Below are 16,300 nucleotides of genomic sequence, written 5' to 3' on the forward strand. Positions count from 1 at the left end.
TTTCAGTTTCTTACTGCGCATCTTACGTGAGTAAACTGGAAACGATAAGGGTTATACTAAGTATCCTCTAACATACATTGTACGATGGCTTGTCAAGTGCAGATATAAATGTAGATCTGTGCTGCTGTTTCTCTTGTAATGTCTCAGTTGCAGTTGTATATAACGCAACCGCCTAAATATGCACATGGCTGGACATTCGGTATAAATATTGGGATCTTTTAACATTCGTATTAGGCCTACGCCAAAACGACAAATTAATACGTGACCTGGTAATCCTTATTAGCAGTGACACGCATCCACTGACACTGAAGGCTGGCAACTCACTTTCTGATATCTACTACGACTTCGGCCATTTTCCATACATTGGCACACAAGGGGTTTACTACACTAATTAAATCGTTTGCTTTTAGTACTGCACTTAGGATTCCATGGTCATTTGCAAACTTCCAGACGACCCCTTTTTATAGCATATACCCTATGTGATAACATCAAAAAGCACGCAGAACTACGAACACTAAGCGTGTAACCTATCATTTCCTGTCTGCGCCCGCTGTTGGGAACACAAGCGCCGGTTTTACAGGTACGAGGGGAATGGGGAATATTCTCCAGTCTGGAAATAACACGTCAGTTCTCACCGAGTCAGGCTAAATATGTGTTGTTCTTGGCCCAAAATGTTGTTTCTGAGAGCAAGTAATTTCTACAAGATGGTCAGTGTTTCTTATTATCCTCTCGATTGTGAATTCTGAGGGGATCTGCGGGAAGCAGCACCTTAATTCTCCTACACGCAGGATGACTGATCTGCCGAACTGCTTACTGAGCGAGTCAGCCCGATGCATTGGCCTGTGTGCAGGCAGTGGGCTCACAGTCAGGTTTGTGGTTGGGGTGCGTTGGTTCCACCAGCGAGCACCTACCTGCTTGTCAGGGCCGCTACCTGCCAGCCCACACTCCACCACTAAATCCAGACAGTGTCCGTCAAGCGGTCGCCGCTGTCCATACACAGCCTGATCGGTTGCAGCTATGTTTCGAGAGTGGGTCGCCCGAACAGCCGGGCTGTGAATGGGCGCCTCTAAACAACAACTAGGGGCGTTAGCAGGAAACGGTCATTTTAATTTATTGGATTCTATTCTAGAGACTGATTCGCTGAAAGGCCAAAATGTTGAAAGAAATCTGAGGAGTGGTTTTGGAGCGTGCAAAATCAGCACATAGCTGGGAGCACTCGCGAGAGCAGGTAGGGAGTCATGGGTCCTGTGGGGCGGAGTCGAGTTTTCAAAAGTGATGTGTGTGTGTGCGTGTGTGTGTGTGTGTGTGTGTGTGTGTGTGTGTGAAGTCGAGAATGGGTGATCCTTAGCGCGATGAACAAAGTAGTTTTTCTGCTACAGAAAACTGAAAGAGTTGGGGAATGGGCTTCCCAATATGGGTGAAGAGCTTAGATGTTTTCTAGTTTTTGAGGGCATGGGTGTGGCTGAGCGAGCAATTGATAGGTGCACAGAGGTTAGTATTAAAATGGGGAAACATACGTTAGCTGGAGGTAATAAAAAAAGTTCAAATGTGTGTGAAATCTTATGGGACTTAACTGCTAAGGTCGTCAGTCCCTAATCTCACACACTACTTAACCTAAATTATCCTAAGGACAAACACACACACCCATGCCCGAGAGAGGACTCGAACCTCCGCCGGGTCCAGCAGCACAGTCTATGACTCCAGGGCCCTTAGACCGCTCGGCTAATCCCGTGTGGCCTGGAGGTAATAATAGCCACGTTTCAAAGATCAAACTTTCCGCTTTGTGACGTCGTAGCTGGTGTAAAACAGGACCCAGGCGGTCATGTGATCATCCACAGCTGACGTAAGCCATAGGAGTGTGGTTATTCGTGTTTATACAATAGTGGTAGTTTGGAATCAACGCAGAAAGACAGATCGACATGTAGATGGGGTAGAAATAACTTACAATGTTTGGAAGTACCCTTGACCATAGTGTGAAAGAATTTGCCTGCTTTCTTGGTTTATCAACACGGATTGTCCAACGTATCTTTAAGGGACAGCGAACCACTCGCACCCATTTAGCTTACCGTGGTAACAGTGGTCGTAAAACAATTGTAACTGTCACGGTCCGGAGATGAGCATCACACATTGTCAATTAAAGTCGGTTTCAAACACGATAATGACGCGGTCAGTGAAGTAGGCCCATCCCAAGCAGTTTTCGATTGAACATTACTACAGGAGCTGCATGTAATTGACATTTGGAGTCGGGTAACTCACAAAAAGCCGCTGTTCAAAGAGGATTATAAAGTTGCACGTGTTCAATTGAAAAAGCCTCACAGAAACTGCTGAATGAAAGGAAGGAAGATAAGGCCTTAACGCCTCGTCGACAACGAGGGCACTGGAGGCGGATGCTGACTGGAGGTGTGTAGTGTAGTCGAATGGGTAGTGAATTTGCGACTTTCCAAATGATGCAAGTCGTCGAGTGTGAGCATCCCCGTAGTTCCCAATCCACAACAGCAGTGTTCACAGGGCTGCACGCATACGTTCCTGGTTTGACGAACTCTCAGGCACCTTATCGCACCTTGACTGAGCAACTAAATAATTCGATCGTAATCCCCTAGAAATTAAGTGCCATAATTTTGAACTGCGGATGAAAACTAGCACTCAAAATACCGCAGTTTGTTATTTCTACGAGATCTAATCATCACTGAGGGACTTTGGCTGGGTATGACATCCCTGAAGAAACTTACGGGCTTCCTTCTTCGACAAAATAAGGCCATTATCTAGCCTACACAAGGTGTTATACGAAATTAGCGTGATGCCTCCTGGTATGGCCAACCTTTTGTCTGGTATGCCTATAACACACGAGAGAGAGAGAGAGAGAGAGGGGGGGGGGGAGAAGAGAGAGAGAGAGAGAGAGAGAGAGAGAGAGAGAGAGAGAGAGAGCGATAGGTAGTAAGTGGAGAGGGATAAACAAGTAGACCGAGACTGGCAGTGAGACAAAGACAGGTAGGGAGAGGGGAGGGAAGGGGGCGTGGGACTTAGGGGAAAAGATTGGGAGGTACAGTACGTAAAATGCATGTTTATGGTAGCTTCATATAAATACGTAACTTTCACTGTCACTCAGAATTCCCTCTATTTTCGGACTGTTCTGAAGTGACACTCAGATTCGTCCTTGAGAGAACACTAGCCTGAGTTTGCTGCCTATGCTCTGAGCTGCATCATAAGCCCAGATGGTCTGAACACACGGTTCTCGTTGCGCCTTTCTGTCGTCCCGTCTTTCTCGGTGTGGTGCGGATGAGAGGAATTCCAGGCAGCGAGACGACGGCTATTTACGACCGTCTGTTGGAAGGTGCGAGATTTAGTAATATTGCTTTATGCCTTTTTCGTAGTATGACGCCAGAGCTCGGAGCGCGCGTTCTTACCGTATGACGGCTTTCGCCCATAAACAGCTCTCCTGGACAAAATCCCGGCGCAACAGTCTGGATACCTGCAGTCGCCGATCGTCTATTTATGTTAGCTGCTGCAGTTGGAAGCTCCCACTAATCTAACTTCCAACTAGAAGATCTTGCAATTACGACCCATTGTCTGCCAGACGCAGATGTCCATTTTGTAAACAAAGTAGTCTCGTTTCTTTGTTCTGTTTCATACTGGTCTGCCTGAGAATATTATTGTTGCTTCTGGCATAAATGCGAAAGCTGGTTTGATGCAGCTCTCCATGCTAGCAGTCTCGTGTCAGTCTTTTTGTACCTGCATAGCCACACCACCTTACCTAATATATCCATTTCACCCAGCTCACCGCATTCATGACATGGGCTCCATCCACAACATTTATTCCCCACACGTAACTAATCCTTGATACCTGAAGATGTGTCTCATCAGTCTATCTCTTCTGTGAGTCAAGCTGTGCCATAGAGCTCTTTTCTTCCCAATTAAACTAAAGACTTCACCATCAGTTACTCGTCCTACCCATCCAATCTTCAGCATTCTTCTGTACCGCCACATTTCGAATGCTTCTATTCTTTATTGTCCATAATGTTTATCGTCCACGTTTCAGGTCCACATAAGGCTAAAGTCCAAACAAACACTTTAAGAAAACTTTTTTAAAGACTTATATGTTTCTAATATTTAAGAATTTTCAAACCGATTTTGACTAAGAAAGGTCTTATGAACTGATGGGATTCGCAGTGAATGAAATCTCTTTAAACTGCTTCAGTTGTTTTGTAGTCCTTTTATAGGGAACACTACTGGTTTCTCACCGTTACATTTGCATCCTTAGGTGATGCAATGATTAGCTATCAAATAATCGAGAATCTACGATATCCCATAGTTGAGTTGCAGACCGATAATGCTGTTCTTATATGTTTCTCTTATCCAGGAAAGATTTCTTGCTGTGCCCAGTCTACATTTTAAATCTTCTCCGTTAGTTATTTTCCTGCCCAAATAACTAAACTTATCTACTTCTGTCTGTATCTTCTTCCTAATCTAATACCCCTGAACATCATCCGATTTGATTCATCTACAGACTCTCCTCCTTCTTACAATGTTTATGGTTCAACTGATCCCCCAAATCAAAGTAATAGGCAATCGCCAGGGGACGGCGTCATAGAGGTAGAGGTTTGCTGTGGAATACGAGAAAATAATAACCGCAATCGATATCCGTTTGTTCTTCGTATTCTTTCCCGTATGACATAGCCAAGCCCAACTTCGTGACACTACTTCCAGGTAAATGTTGCCCCCACATTTTGGTATGAGATCTCTGCACACCGAGTAATCCTCATTATGTCACACCATTCCTCACAAAAACCGAAAAAATGTAGAGCTCTTCAACCCGTGTACTGGAAATACACTAGCCAAATCTTTCATATTTCTGAGTCAGTCGATGGTAAGTCTTGTGAGACTATAATCGGGCTTCTGGCTGATAGGTGGCTGGGTGACAGTAATGCATCGAGGAATTCTTTGGACTGGCTGTAAGTCACGGCCCTGAAACCCGAAGCTTGAAAGGGTCGGCTTTGTTTCCAGCACTGATAGGCGAACTTGTGTACTAGTTGGATGCAGAGCTATAATTATTATTATCATTATTATTATTATTATTATTTCTTCGTTATGTGTAGTTACAGAGCGCGTTTCAACTTGCCAGCTTGGTCAGGAAGCTTAGTTTCCTTTTTCTCTTGTGAAAATTTATTCATGAATTCGTTGTGTTGCTTCTTGTGTTTCTCTGTCCTCCGTTTTTTAGTGGTTTCTTTAGATTTCTCCAGGAATGTTTGATTTTCAGGATATCACTCGTCTAATTTAGTGATTCCGTGGTATTCTGTACGCTTTCCGGAGTTCCGTGGCTCTTTATAAATTGGCTCTGCGATCTAGTCCAGATGGTACTATGACTTCTCCGAGATATTTAAAAGAAGACACATGTGAAATTGTCCTGTATTTCGAATAAAATGTTCTCGGGTTTCCAACCGCGTCAATTGCTTAAAACTACACGAGCTTTCGGCCAAACACTCCTTGGCCATTGTCAAGTGTTATGACTGCCAATGGGCTGTTGGTGCGCCCTTATATAGGCTAGCTGCCGGCTGTGAAGTCACTGGTGCCCGTGACATTGCCATATATGAGCATGTTTTGAGTCGGTGTTCGATGTGCCCTCTACATCCGCGCGATCGCTGGATACCACGCAGCGCTGAGCTGCAAGCCACTGTCTCTATTCAGGGTGTTTGCGGTAATTTTTATTTCAATAGCTTCCTTTATTAAGTTGTCCCACGTGATGACTGGGTGTTGTGTGATGTCCTTAGGTTAGTTAGGTTTAAGTAGTTCTGAGTTCTAGGGGACTGATGACCATAGATGTTAAGTCCCATAGTGCTCAGAGCCATTTGAACCAAACTGTCCCAGAAGTCGTCAGTGCGAGCCACGACAGAAGTATCGTCAAATTTTATGTGGTGACCGTTTTCTAACGCATGCTCAGCTAATGCAGATATCTCTGGATAGCGTAGGCGATAGTACCTCTCATGTTCTTTCCTGCGTTGTTCCACAGTGCGCACTGTTTGTCCGATGTACTTCTGGCCACACTCACAAGGTATTTCGTAAACTCCAGGTGTTCTGAGACCTACTGCGTCTTTAACTGGTCTCAGTAATTGACGGATTTTCGTTGGAGGCCTGAAGATGGATTTGATCTTGTGTATTTTCAACAGGCGGCTTATCTTGCCTGACACAGAGCCATAGAATGACAGCAAAACAAGTTTCTTTACCTGCTCTTCGTCGGTGGTCTTATTCTGATATATCCCAGAAAACAATTCTTTCACTTGATGGGCGCTGTAGCCGTTATTGCTGAAAACCTTGCGTAGGTGGCTCAATTCGTGGAGCAGGTTGTCGTCGTCTGAAATAACTCTTGCACGATGCACCAATGCACCAATGTGCGCTTCTGTGCTGGATGATGATGGCTGGTGGCGTGCAGGTACAGGTCTATATGGTGGGTTTACTGTAAACGCTGTGGCCAAGGCAACCATTTCGTCGAGGAAGTGCATTATCTTTTTCCAACTCCATGGTGAACTGGATATTACTGTTGATGCCATTGAGGCGTTCCAAAAACTCGTCTAATTTCTCGCGTCCATGTGGCCAAATGACGAACGTGTCGTCAACGTATCGAAAGAAACACTTCGGCTTCAATGGCGCAGTATCTATGGCAATATCCTCAAAGTTCTCCATGAAGAGGTTTGCAACAGCTAGAGCCAACGGGCTACCCATTGCTACGCCGTCTGTCTGATCGTAGTACCGGCCGTTGTACACGAAATAGGAGGACGTAAGAGTGTTCCTAAACAGCTCGACCACGTCACTTACAAAGTACTGGGAAATTAGGTCCAAAGCGTCTTTGATAGGCACATTCGTAAACAGCACCACTGCATCAAAACTGACCATAATATCGTCCTCACTAAGGCGTAGACGGTTGATTCTGCTTATAAATTCAGCTGAGTTTTTTATATGATGTTCGCAGTGTCCCACATGTGGAGTGAGGAGCTTGGCCAAGTACTTCGCAAGCTTGTATGTTGGAGAACCTGAGAGATATTATCACCTACGCTATCCAGAGAAATCTGCGATAGCTGAGCATGCGTTAGAAAACGGTCACCACATAAAATTTGACGAAACCTCTGTCGTGGCTCGCACTAACGGCTTCTGGGACAGTTTAATAAAGGAATCTATTGAAATAAATATTACCGCAATCACCCTGAATAGAGACGGTGGCTTACAGCTCAGCGCTGCGTGGGATCCAGCGATCGCGCGGTTGTAGAGGGCACATCGAACGCCGACTCAAAACATGCCCATATATGGCAATGTCACGGGCACCAGTGACTTCACAGCCGGCAGCTAGCGTATATAAAGGCACACCAACAGCCCATTGGCAGTCATAACACTTGACAATGACCAAGGAGTGCTTGGCCGTAAGCTCGTGTAGTTTTAAGCAATTGACGCCGTTGGAAACCCGTGAACGTTTTATTCAATGTTATCGCCGCGAGACCCTGCATTCATACATGTCCTGTATTTCGTTTGTAAAGTGTGTCTTCTGGTACTCTTATGTACGATTTTCATTAAGTGAGTCTTCTCATATGTCATTTGAATGTCTGTCTTTAGTGCTACCCTGGGTATATTCTCTATGGTGCGCTTCACTTCTTCACTAGTATTAGTGAAGGTAACTATACTGAAGCGCCAAAGAAACTGATATAGACGTGCGTGCTCAAATACAGATATATGTAAACAGACAGAATACGGCGCTGCGGTCGGTAAAGCCTACATAAGACAACAAAAGCCAAATGATCGACTTCTGTTTATTGTGTGAATTTTAGGAATGAGTGGTTCACCTGTAAAAGAGACTGCATACAGGACACTGGTACTGCTCGACTGTGTGGGATCCGTTCCTAGTCGGATTCAAGGAAGGCACCAATGCAATTCAGGGACGGGCTGCTAGATTTTTACCGACAGTTTCGAACAACACGTAAGTGTTACGGGGATGCTTCGGGAACTCAAATGGGAGTCCCTGGTGGGAAGGCGGCGTTCTTTTCTAGGAATGCTAATGAGAAAATTTAGAGAACCGGCGTTTTACGCTGACTGTTGAATGATTCTACTGCCACCAACATACATTGCGTGTAAGAAACACGAAGATAAGATAGGAGAAATCAAGGCTTACACGGAGGCATATAGACAGTCGTTTTTCTCTCGTTCTATTTGCTATTGGAACAGGAGGGGAAAAGACAAGTAGTGATGCAGGGCACCCGCCTCCATGCACCGTACGGTGGCTTGCTGGCTTGTAGAGTACCTATATACACATACATCAAAAAACGTTTTTCACCACCTTGGTTCCCAGAACTCCTGAAGATAGACGTTGACTGTGGATATTGTATCACAGACACAGTCCCTCTAACTGTTCTGAAATCTCACTAAATCCGCTCAAAGATCTAAACAACCATGCATGAGCAGCGCCTGTTAGACGGAGGGGGTCCGACAGCCGATCATTCTAGTCATTTCACCAGGAAGGAGGTTTGCAGCTCGTGTTGCCTGTTGTTCAACCATGGCTAAATGGTCAATACTGCGGTTCGATCGCGTCCGGATTGTTACTTTGTGCTAGAAAGGGCTCTCAACAAGGGAAGCGTCCAGGCGTCTCGGAGTGAACCAAAGCGATGTTGTTCAGACATGGAGGAGATACAGAGAGACAGGAACTGTAGATGACATGCCTCGCTCATGCTACCCAAGGGCTACTACTGCAGTGGATGACCGCTACCTATGCATTATGGCTCGGAGTAACCATGACAGCGACGCCACCATGTTGAATAATGCTTTTCGTGCAGCCACAGGAAGTCGTGTTACGATTCAAACTGTGAGCAATAGGCTCCATGATGCGCAATTTCACACCCGACGTCCAGGGCGAGGTCCATCTTTGCAACCACGACGCCAGCATGGTACAGATGGGCCCAACAAAATGTCGAATGGACCGCTCAGGATTGGCATCATGTTCTCTTCACCGATGATTGTCGCAATGCCTTCAACCAGACAATCGTCGATGACGAGTTTGGAGGCAACCCGGTCAGGCTGAACGCCTTATACGCACTGTCCAGCGAGCGCAGCAAGGTGGAGGTTCCCTAACGTTTTGGGGTGGCATTATGTGGGGTCGACGTACGCTGCTGGTGGTCATGGAGGCGCCGTAACGGCTGTACGACACGTGAATGCCATCCTCCTACCGATAGTGCAACCATATAGGCAGCATATTGGCTACGCATTCGTCTTCATGGACGACAATTCGTGCCCCCATCGTGCACATCTTGTGAATGACTTCCTTCAGGATAACAACATCGCTCGACTAGTGTGGCCAGCATGTTCTCCGGACATGAACAAGATCGAACATACCTGGGATAGATTGAAAAGGGCTGTTTATGGACGACGTGATTCACCAACCACTCTGAGGGATCTACACCGAATCACCACTGAGGAGTGGAACAATCTGGACCACCAGTGCCTTGATGAACTTGTGGATAGTATGCCACTACGAATACAGGCTTGCATCAATGCAAGAGAACGTGCTATACTGGGTATTAGAGGTACCAGTGTGTACAGCAATCTGGACCACCACCTCTAAAGGTGTCGCTGTATGGTGGTACAAGATGCAATGTGTGGTTTTCATGAGGATTAAAGAAGGCGGAAAAGATGTTTATGTTGATCTCCACTCAAATTTTCTGTACAGGTTCCCGAACTCTCGGTACCTAACTAATGCAAAACTCTTATTGATGTGTGTAGATGTAGATGTAGATGCCTGAATGCTATATGCGATCCACCCAGACACCCCCAACATGCGCTTGCTTTGTAAGTCGTTATTCTGTTGCGCAAAATTAGATTCCTGTTTTCTTAAGGCTGTGATTTAGTTAATTCATCATAATCACTAAAGCAGCAGGTAAAGAACTGACGTGACGGAGTAAAGCGAAAGCAAAGAGATAGTTTAAACTTAACAAAGTGTCTAGATCCAAGTTAACAAAAGTACTTCAATCCAAGATAGCATGAGAAGTAATTACGCATTGGTTAACTTTCGTTTGGCGACCTTCTGCCAAGATTATATACGTAACGATTAACTTTCACTCGTTGTAGATTAATTACACAGTTGCTTAGTGAGTCCTACGTATACACCAGTTCTTTTTCCTTAGTAAAAGTTCAACTTAAACCTAACAAACCTAAGGACATCATACACATCCATGCCCGAGGCAGGAATCGAACCTGCGACCGTAGGTTCGCGCGGTTCCTGTCTGAAGCACCTAGAACCGCTCGGCCAAACCGGCCGGCTTAGTAAAAGTGTTATCGGCTAAATATAGGGTAATGTAAACAGATTTTGCACAGGTGAGACTGATTTTTTGCTGAAGTTTACGTTCGTCTTTTTCAGTTACCACCTATCGCAGACCATCCCAGCCCGCAGCCAGTGTGCTGTGCATGGGATCCTATTAAAGTGTAATTTCTTCTCCAGATATCTTGCACTTGTAGCTGTGTAGCTATGTCTTCTCACCACCTTCAGTTTTCAGCCTCACGACGTAAGTCGACGATTAGTGCATTCAGTGACAGTGTACAGTACATTTCTTTCTGTTAGTATCAAGTCATCTTCTTGTAGATGTTTAATTGGTATGTTTATATTTAGCAGTAAACGCCAGATTCTCTCTTTTTTTGTTTTGCACCATATTCATGTATGTTTGCACACTGTGCAGATTGCACACACGTGTTCACTGCACGGATGACCCTATCAGGTTTAATCCAACCATACTAAATTTTCCAGTTTTGTGTAATCGACATTCATATATAAAATGAACAGAGGTCCACTTGATGTATCACAAATGAGGTGAGATCGTAGTTGAAAAAGATGTCCAGTAGCACTTTCCTTTGAGAAACGTAGTTTTCAAGAACGGAGCAAAGTCAGAGAGTAACATCTGGGATGTACCCTGCCTGGAAGTGCCTTCAAACAGCAAGTAGCAAACTTAGAATGGGCTTAAACCTCCCACGTGTCATTTTAAACATAACCGCGGCTAACTTGTATTATGTAGTCTTTCAAATGTCTTCTTGCTTACGTATGTTTAATAGATTGTTAACCAAGTGTTATGATCATCATGTCGATTGTCATTGGTTTGCATTTTCGATAAACGATAGGTTACAATTGTCAGGTAAGGCTGTTTCAAACAAATATATTTTATTGTTATTGAGTTATGGAATGTCGAATTTTGACATTCGATCCTGCAGAACTCAGAGATTCTCTACAACCTTCTCTGGATCCATACAGTGAATAACGTTCACTCTCGAGGTTCACTATCGTATCTTTGATACTTCGCGTGTTTATTTGGATTTGCATAGCAACTAATGTTCAATTGTGAACAGAAATTGATCACTCCATGCAGTTTTATGGGAAAGATGCTCCAAAACAAAATTTTTCTGCAGATATAAAGTGTAAATTAGTATTCTGGATACAATTTCTACTTCAGTGGTGGTTATGTATCTTTCATATTATTTCTGGAGGAAATAGAAGTGAGAGCACAGTTTTGTTACAATGCAACTCGACAAAATCTTAATTTTATGCTATTAAAAACTGTAAATATATGTTTGGAGAGGTACGCAGAAAGGAGAGGAGAATTTAGTGAAAGCAGAAAATGAAACACAAGGGGCTAGGAACATAACATGACATGTCATAGAGTCTCATAAGGTGTATGCTTAAATAAAATGTGAGTTTATAAAGTTTTCTTTAAGAGCTTTTTTCAATGACTTACGTTTTCGCTTACTTTTCTCAAGGCCTAGTAATCAGAATTAAGAAAAATTTTGAGATTAGCTTCTTCTTGTTCCTAGATACCATGGAACGTACTAGTTATGTAAAATTTTACATTAACAACAGGGATGTACCCTGCCTTGTTAAAAGTTTCTAAAATAAAAATCTTACCGAACTGTCTCGTTATACTTCAAGTATTTTTAATTTTGTGACTTAGATACTCTTTTAACTACATCCTAAGCGATACTTTACTGAAATGTTAACAGAGTAATTAATCTCTGACAGTGAAGCTGATAAAATTTATAAGCCTTAAGTCAGTAATACTATCAATAATACGGACTGAATTATTGTTTCTAATGAGATTCTTATGTGTGTAGTATTTGAGATACTCTCTACAGAAAATGGTAACTTTTTTAATGTGACAGTGAAACTTTAATGTTTTGAAACAATGACGTTCATACCTAGGTGAATACCCTCTTGATTTTTAGTTTTTAGGTCCATTGCCAGTGTTATGTGCTCCATATGCGATAGTCCAGACATACGACAGTGAATCCAGAACCGGTGCGACTTTGGATTGGTGCACGTATCATTGCTAACGAACAGCATTAGATAGTTTCATGCATTAAAGATTTTCATATAACTAGCTAGTGTGTTCTGTTGTTGTGTTTATCAGTGTATTTCGAAACGGGAATTAAACCTTTACAGAATCGTGTCATAACAATTTATATTCTTCTTCTAAGTGGCTGGAAGGTTTAACCATTACCTTTTGCCTACACTTTCTTCATACGTTCTACCAGGCAACGGCTGTACTTTTGAGAAGTTGTTCCCGGGAATGTAGCTATATTTAACGGGTAACGTCGTTAGAGAACTGTTACGAAATGCGTGAAAACTATAATATGAATGTAACATGGTGTATAGACTGGAGGCTGACATATGTAAATAAAATGTGATGCATACAGATGGAAAAAGACTGTCTCATTAAGCTACATGATCGGGAACAAGCCACTGAAATAAGCAGTCACCGTCGAATACCTAGGGGTATCCATCAGAAGGCATTCAGCGTTGAATGAGCACAGAAATCTAGCAGATGTCACACAGATTAATAGGCGGAATTGTGATGAGTAGTAATTCACACCCCAATGATAGTTACGCTTGTTCTAAAAGTTGTTGAACGTGTTTCATTGACTTAGAACTTACACCAATTAGGAAGACAAACGCGAAGGATTGCAGAGAGTCAAAAAAGAGCTGCCCGTTTCACGAAGCGTTTGTCTAATCAGCGCGAGGGTGTCAAATGGTTCAAATGGCTCTGAGCACTATGGGACTTAACAACTGAGGTCATCAGTCCCCTAGAACTTACAACTACTTAAACCTAACTAACCTAAGGACATCACACACATCCATTCCCGAGGCACGATTCGAACCTGCGATCGTAGCGGTGGCGCGGTGCCGGACTGAAGCGCCTAGAACCGCTCGGCCACTCTGGCCGGCGCGAGGGTTTCAAAATAATGCTTGAGAAACTGTAATTAGAGACACTACAGGAAAGACACTGAGAATCGAGAAGCTTCTCTGCCGCGAATTCGGAACCCTCATAATTATTTATATTGATGGTATCTTTGACTTAACATAATGCCCTTCCTCCACCAGCAGATCACCAAATAGTCACTCCAGCAGTACAACAGTGCACAAAATTGTATCTTTCGTAAATCTCTGTTAATTTGGATAGTTTAAGGCAGTTTATATTTTAATAACCAGTGTTCCTGTACGTATACACGCCTGGAGATTAACAAAGCATGTTTGAAATGCATAGCACGATGTTAAGTTAAACATAATGTGAACATAAATGTGACTGGTGGAATTTTACTATATAGGCCTGTGATCATTCTACACAATCATGGTCTCTAAATCTAGCCAGTTAACTGGGAAAACTCATGTGCCTCGAGGAAAAAGACTACAATAATTGCTTTGTATAATGAACAGCACGGACAGTATTCCTTGCCACGCATCATTTGTTGATGGAACAAGAAGAGGAGAAAATATTCTTCTATACAGGTGAACATTTATAAAATCGTCAAACTGCAGGGACGGATTTCTGATTGGAAATGGTGGAAAAACGGTCCTATGTACATGTGTCCGTAAATGCATTGTTGTTACGGTAGATGGCGCTGACGAATGAAAGATCATCTGACCACGTGCCGTATCTGTACCCCACAGATGACCATTATGCGCGATTGATGATTCCAGTTAATATTCACCAAGTATATATATCCTCGTTAGCAACGGCCATGCCGCAGTGGAAACACCGGTTCCTGTGAGATCACCGAAATTAAGCGCTGTCGGGCGTGGCCGGCACTTGGATGGGTGACCGTCCGGGCCGCCATGCGCTGTTGCCATTTTTCGGGGTACACTCAGCCTCGTGATGCCAATTGAGGAGCTGCTCGAGCGAATAGTAGCGGCTCCGGTCAACGAAAACCATCATAACGACCGGGAGAGCGGTGTGCTGACCCTACGCCCCTCCTATCCGCATCCCCAGGTGAGGATGACACGGCGGTCGGATGGTCCCGATGGGCCACTTGTGGCCTGATGACGGACTGAGTGATATATATACTCGTTAACATAACATACGGTGGCTTGCAGAGTAGAATTATGTTGCAGATTGCCCACCAGAATCTGTGATTTAATACAGTATGACGTCATTTTCTACGGTTAGTGAGCCGAAGACCGAGACTAAACTTTTAATATGCTAAGCGAAATAAGAAAATCTAGAAAAATTTATCCCATAGAATCAAGAAGTTCAAACAATTAATCACGAAATTTTTATCATTACCTCGAGAAAATAAAGCTGTACATTAACTTTTGTTTATTCACAGATATCTGTCTGCAGTTTTGGAAAACACTGAAACAACCGCGCCACAGCACCGTAGCAATCTGCGAGAGGAGCCAAATCAAAATGGATAATTGTATGGTAATTAATTTTCTGCATTTGAAGAGAACAATGCTATAAAAATCCGTGCTGAGAGGGTGGAATTTGGCGGCGAAACTGCACCAGCATATGACGATTGCAAACGAAGAGCTATTAGAAAAAGTGAAAACCAACAATGGATCAGTTTTTAACGTAAAGCTTGAAGTTTTGAAAATAAAATGACACCATCTAATCTCAAACCCAAAAAAAGTCATGGACTCTTTGGAAGAAAGGGTTAAATATATCAAAGATCCTCACAATTGGTAGCTCTACGAGAAGTCATCATCAATGAGTTGCTTCAGCTAGATATGGCGGTCCTGAAGACATTGTGGACTACCTTCCACGCCGAGTTGACGCCATTACCATGGCTGGCGGCGATGTTAGACGGTATTAACGTGCTATCTCCATGGGTGACTAACTTTTTGTCACGTATGCTCATTACTCTATGAAATTAAAAATATTGGTAGTAAAATGATAGATCTAACTGTACAATCAAACTATCACAGTCTCGACGGCTTCAAGAACACGTCTCTGCCATAACGAGTTCGACATTTAAGCGGCAGAATCCACGAGACCAAAACTCTTTCTCCATGGCCTGCAGAAATACACTTGAAATCGGCCAATCGTCCAGCACTGTTTCCCTACTCGGAGGTTTCTTACTTTCTTTCATAGACAAGCTATTGTTTAATGAAAACTGGGTTCCTCTCCTACTGGCAATCGAGAGATCTGATTGTCACATTTTAATCCATCGCAATAGAGCTTCACGATGACATTATTATGAGGGCTGTGTTGCCTACCCGGACTCATATCATCTATATGCGCTGCATGTGAGTAAGGTATCTGTGAAGGAAGAAGGTAGCTCGGTTGCATTCCGATAGGATTAGCACGCTCTTTTCATTTCCCCTACATAAAAAAACATGCGGCCGCTCCGGGCGCTACCTTCTGCGCTGTCTAGAACAAACTGTTGCGTGAAGAAATTAAACATCTCTTATTTCAGCTCTTAACTGAAAATAATATCTTACATTTCCATGTTATCCATATACGTAAACTATCTTTCGGAGAGCGTGAGCAGCAGTCTGCCACTGTTTGTTAATGGCACCCTAGTGTACGGGACTGCAGCGTCGTTGAGTGACTGTAGAAGAAAGGGCGACTTGCATAAAATATGTTGTAGTTTTACTAAGAGCAGCTTGTTCTACATGTTGGGAAATATAACTTAATGCAGAAGAGTAGGGAATACAGTCCTCTTATATTTGAATACAGTGTTAGTGTGTGCTCTTTGAAACAGTCACATCCAGTAGAGCGACACATTCTATTTATCAGGGAGTAACGTTGCAAATTGATATGAATTGGAACGAGCACATGAGGACTTTAGTAAGGAAGGCGAACGGTCCATTTTGATTTACTGGGAGAATTTTGGAAAGTGTAACTCATCTATAATGGAGACCGCGTATGGGGCTCTGGTGCGACACATTATTGACTACTGGATCCCAACCAGGAAGACGTCGAAGCAATTCAGAGAGGTGCTGCCATATTTCTTACCGATACGTTCAGTCAAAACGTATGTGTTAATGAAATGTTCAGTGCATTCAAATGGGAAA

General features: G+C 43.4%; 1 pseudogene; it reads left to right on the forward strand.

The window, feature by feature from the left end:
• Nucleotides 1-14,015: 14,015 nt before the first annotated feature.
• On the forward strand, nucleotides 14,016-14,133 carry LOC124724044 (annotated as a pseudogene).
• Nucleotides 14,134-16,300: the final 2,167 nt, after the last annotated feature.

The sequence above is a fragment of the Schistocerca piceifrons genome, chromosome X (genome assembly GCF_021461385.2).
Source record: "Schistocerca piceifrons isolate TAMUIC-IGC-003096 chromosome X, iqSchPice1.1, whole genome shotgun sequence".
NCBI classification, from domain to species: Eukaryota; Metazoa; Arthropoda; class Insecta; order Orthoptera; family Acrididae; genus Schistocerca; species Schistocerca piceifrons.